This window comes from Sipha flava, unplaced genomic scaffold (assembly GCF_003268045.1).
Source record: "Sipha flava isolate LNK unplaced genomic scaffold, YSA_version1 132_pilon_pilon, whole genome shotgun sequence".
NCBI lineage: Eukaryota > Metazoa > Arthropoda > Insecta > Hemiptera > Aphididae > Sipha > Sipha flava.
Window position 1 is genome coordinate 1,480,607 of NW_020271758.1, and position 6,186 is coordinate 1,486,792.

Sequence of the window (6,186 nt, forward strand, 5' to 3'; positions counted from 1 at the left end):
ATGATACTGAAGTACAGTATTTTTAATGATAAAATAATAGCTGTAAGTGCCAACGAGCTGCATCTAAATTCCTACTACGAAACTAGTGAGTGCTATTATATTTGGCTCTCAAAACTTTGTAAACCCGAGAGCCCTCCCTAGAACAAGGAGGAAGGTAATCAACTCACAATACAATATTCTTCCTCCCCCTTTATAAATCTTTTATTTTTACATTTGTATTTTTGGGTTATTACAAAAAGAAACTTATAGTGAAGAAACTCAAGAAATAGATGACTATAATACAATAATTGACACCGTAATTAACGTACTTACATCATATTTCAGTAATGAAATAAATTAAAATTTGAAATTTTCAAGTTGTAGTGACACTGAATCGATTATTTCATCTAGTCCATCAACGTTGCCTTCTAACCAAAACGAAATTATAAAAGTCCCTTTAGAGGGTTGTTCAGTAACAAATTTTACCGAATATTTTATGTAAAAAAAAAAATTAACTGTCACCTGTGCTGAAATAATTTTTTAACTATAAAAAATTTAAATGAAAAAAAATCAAATTATTTTAATAAATAAAGTTCTTTTGAAAATGATAATATCTGACTTAAAACACCCTCTTTTTATTTTAATAAAATAAGTAATCATATTTTAAATATTTTTGAAAAATACTGTATTGCTATAAAAAAAAAAAGTGGATGTTTTAATTAACCAGTGGTTTAATGATTATGATTGTAAAGAACATAAATTAATCATAATTGAAAAATTATTAAACTGAAAAATATTTAAAAACAACTTCCACTACATCACAACAAGCTTAAGTGTCAAAATTTAAAATTTTAAATCATATTTAATTTCATGATTCATTGCCTTCTTATATTTATTATTATCTAATGTTTGTACTATCAAAATTACATTTATTAATAATTTATTTGAATTAATAATATTGTTATTAAGATTGTGTTTTAGGATTTATTTATTTATTTGAATATTGTTCTTATATTTTTCCAATATTCTGGTAGGTGTTATATAAATAATTTTAACTAATGCGACTTGTTTTATTCAGAAATCTATTTTGGTATAAACGCCGATTACGAACACGACAGTCGGTTGTTGGTTGTTTGATAAAATTCGTAATACACCGACCGCTATACGTTGGGTTTCATTTGTATTTGTTCATTGATACAACGCTACCTATCAGCAGTCGGTATAACCATATTGTTAGTCCTCGAAAACCCCTATATAATGAGCCATCTGACTGGTTATATGTAAACTGAGGCAAAATTATTCTCTTTCTAAAATTCGATATTTAAACTGCAGCAAGAAAATACTTAACATAATACCATGAAGAATAAAGATAAAAGAGCTCACATTCGCTGATAAAATCAGACCAGTTTTCGTTCGTATAATAAAAGTTGCACGGAATCACTACGGGTTGCACGTCGTTCGATGGTTATACTAGAAATATTTGAACAATATGACAAATTGACAAATGCATTCAGACTACAGACCATGAGGCATGAAAAATAAAGTTTTTTATTCTCATTTACAGATAAATATTTATTTATAGGTATTATTGGGTGTAAAATATTTATTTATATGTCTATGTTTATTCTTCATGATATAGACATAGAGTAATTTTGGAAGTATTTGGCATTTATTTCCAAAATAAAGAATGCGATATAAATGATATAATATTGTAGATATAAAATAATTATTAACTGTAAACTGGTGTTTGATAATTATTAGTAGTAATATACATATTTTGTACAATAGGTAATAAACACAATTATCAATAAAATATTAATGATGTAATTTTTCTGACCTTTATACTTAATTGAAATATCTAGGTGTACAAAATAAGGACTTATTACATAAGAAATAAATTAATAAAATAGTAATAATAATAATAATATTATTAACATTTTCCAACGTTCTAATGTTTTGAGGTCTTCCTGAGTGCTCGTGTTTTATCTTTTGCATTGTTGTCAATAACATTATTTGATCTTTTACAAACCATATGCATCCTTGTTACAATATAAAAATGAAGTATTCATTGAGTAAATTCTCAACAATATTTAATGCAACTAATAAGTGGCAAGTTTTCAACATTTTCTAATATACTGGCATCATCAAAAAATGTATCTACATTAAATTTAATAATTTCAATTGTTTTAACAATAACTGATTCTAATATTGAAATTAAATCATAAAACCCATTACTAAAACCTCAAAAATAATCCTCCTCTGCTACGCACTTCTAACACTTCATTTCTGTTATGTTTTTCAAAGTTGTTTAACTTCAATCTATTTTGACAGTTCTGACAGATAGAAAAACGTATTGCTTTGCGTCTAATATATTCAGATATGTATGTTATTATAAAATAATTTGGATTATTAGGAGTTCTTTCAATTATTTCTGTAAGATCGTCGCATGTATCCCTTGGTCCAATATACGATCCATGCTATCCTCCCAAGAAATTTTACTTTTTTTGAAACATTTTCAGTAACACTTCTAAGGTCATCAGGGTTTCCAACATTTCACCTCCAGAAACATTGCTACCCTTTGGTGGCTTAACTAATGAATATATGGAAATTAGACAAAACATTTATATATAAAGAACTGAGTCTGGGTGAACATTTGACCCACAATCAGACCTCATCATTCCAAAAAACCTCTAAAAATACATATAAAATATAATTTAACTCATTTTTAGACAATTGTTAATTTTTATTTTACTTCAAGTGCATCTTGATTCAATCTAGATGTCATCACATAATAACTTTATGCATAATATATAGTGCCGGATTACCTATTAGGCGGAGTAGGCACCCGCCTTAGGGCCTCACTCATTAAAGGGGCCCTGTGAAAACGGAAAACTATATTTTTTTTATTTACGAATTTACAGGACAAAATTAATTATCAAATATAATATATATTTAGTTTTAGGTGTTATATGCAGTAATAATAATACAATTATTTTGATAAAAATAGAATAATGTAATAATTAATTAATTTTTCGTGCGAATAAAAAAATGTAATAAACACGATTTTATACATCGATAATAGTTGGTTATTATCAAAACTGTTTATTTTAATTATTGGACGGTAATGTTAAAGATGTATGTAAAAAAATAATTTGGTAGGGCCCAAAATTGTAATTGCCTAGGGACCCACAAATGTTTAATCCAGCACTGATTATACAATCTGCGACAAATCCAATAAGATACATTATACAAGTTGCAGCAATTAATTTTAAATACCTACGATATTATATACTAGGTACATAGTATGTAATGTGTACCTATGTATATACAGCCGTTCTGAGGGGGGGGAGTATTGGGGGGGAGTCTCATCCCCCCCCAACAAAAATACCAGTCAGCAATCGGACTTGTTTCATTATAGCCTAGAAGGATCTAATTTTACTTACGGAAAACAAACATTACATATTTCGTAATACAGTGTATACACGAATAAAATTTATATAACTTCTTATTATGCAATATAAAATATTATTATACACATACATGTATATAATATTACATATATATATATATATATATATATATATATATAAATTATGTATATATGTATAAATTGTCATAAAATAAGTATAATACAAGGACTATATTCCTTTTTTCATGGTAGTAAACAAATCAGTTACCTCATCTATTTGAATGTCTCTGTTCCTATGAATATTTAGTAAATTTTAATATGATTAATGGATTTTACACGGAGTACCCGGAAATGTTTGCTTTTTATATATGTAACTATTATATTATGATAATAATGAAAACAAATAATCGAATAATTGCTATGAAGCTATTGAGGATTTTACACCACGTGACTTAGGCTTTTAATTATAGTAAACCATTGTAGTTAGGAATTAAAATATACCTATTTAGCAGTTAGTGACTGCAGCAAACAAACCAGTCACCTCATATATTTGAATGTCCCTGTTCTATGAATATTAAGTAAAGTCAATCCAATTAATAATTAAAACTTCTGCAAAAGAGTAAAAAAATAAATCTTGAAGGGGCAAATGCTCCTATTGCTCCAACTCAAATGCACCTCTGTGTTGAATAACTAATAGGTACTTTACATTTATTTTACATTTGTTATATTTTAGAAATACGGGTATATTATTTTGATACCCTAACAGTAACTAAGAAAACCAATAAATCTTTATAAATCAAAATCTAAAAATTAAAAATACGTATTTTAATATTACAAAAAGTAATTTTCAATAGGTATAATTATATCGTAATAATATTATGTTGAATCTTCATATGACATATTTATTAATATTAATAAAATATTTCACAAAAAAAAATAAGGTCTTAAAAACCAAATTGCACAATTTAATATTACACGAAGAGTACAGGGCTAAACCACATGCGTGTGGTCACAGCACAGTGTATTAGTGTGTATGGTTCACATTTGGGACAGTGCTGTACAACTATGAGCTGATTTTTGGAAAAGCAATTTAAAGCTGGCTGCGTATGACGGACACTAAGTCGTCCGCCGCCCGGTCATGCTCTTAACGTGCGCCGAGTATTGGTATCTTATTGATTAACTAAATTGTTCGCATGTGACATGTCGGTAGACAACCGATCGAAGAAAAAAATGTACTAAGAGGACTTAAAGCCGCGTCCAGACCAAGAAACATTTGTCGCCGACTTTGTCTCCAATGTCGGTGACAAAATGTTTCTTGAAATGTCACCGATAAAATTTAAAAACAAGCGCGTCCGCATCAAAGCAACATATTTGATAAACATTTAATCTTGGACAAAATGTGGAACGAGAATGACGTGGTGATTGCCGCATATGCTTGTGTAATTTTTAGTTTATAAGCAAGAAAGGCTTCCGAAAAGAGATTGGGTTCGTCCTAGCTAGACATAGCAGAAATATAGTGGTAATGATTTAATGACTAATCTTAAACGTGGTGACATTGGTCTATCTGGAGAATTTAATATAATATAATATATAAGAGTAAAAATAATAATAAAATAAAATAAAAATATGCACTACGTATAGGCGGATGAGGCAAAACTGAACAAAAACCAAATAAATAAATAAAATATGATGCATTTACTAAATGTTTATCAACAGAATTTGACCGGTCTGGACGAGTCAATTCATTGTCAGAGAAAATGTTTATAAACTTTGTCAAATTTTTCCCACTTCGGATGGAACACAAAAATTTGTCGATAACAATATCGCCGACACAATTGTCAGAGACAAATTTTAGAAACAATTCTGATTTTTGTCGAAACATTGTCGATAACACATGTTTGCGACAAATGTTTCTTGGTCTGGACGCGGCTTTATACATCTAGTAATACGTTATCTACAAACTACCTCTCATATCTCGTTATAATTTTTGTGTAAGCATAAATAATACTATAAACCCGTATCGACCGTATAATCCGTTGGATATCGACCGGATGTCGATAAAAATAATAGTCGATATAGAATAATAGATTATTTGTTTAGTGTCCAGTTCAGTCGATTATTATCTGTCGTTTTTACGTCTCGCAACCACACTAAAATGAACCATACGTAAAACGTCGTACTTGTACATTTTGTAACATTGTGTAATGTCGAAAGTACAACAGTCTACGAGTAGCCGACTACAAAATTTTATTTCGGAGTTTAAAGATACATTTACATCCGATGGACACGTTTTATTTTGCGTACTATGTGGTCTTTTTTTATTAATGCATATAAATGCATGTTCTCATGCATATTTTAATGATTTTAGAAGCATATTTGCATGCATATTTGTGTATTTTTTTGAACTATAAGTCCCTTATTCCTTATCCCTTATCCCTAGTTATAAGAAATAACATTTTTCGGAGTTCTTTGAAGGAATAAAAAATGAAAAAAAATTTATTAAACGCTGCGAAAAACACTGCTAAATTACTTTATTTTATTATTTTTATATTATGTAATATTAAATAAAAATTTAAGGAAAATTATAACCACATTTTTTTTTTTTTTTTGTACTCTTGGGCCGATATTTTCAAAATTAAAACTCTAATCCCTATGCACAACACCTGCTGTTAATACGTGGTAAACTATCGATACTAGTGCTTTTGGTATCGATACCATTGTTTGATACTTTATTCATGTCTACGTAAAAGTACTATAAAATAGATTATCAAATTGATTTTTACCAATTATAATTATAA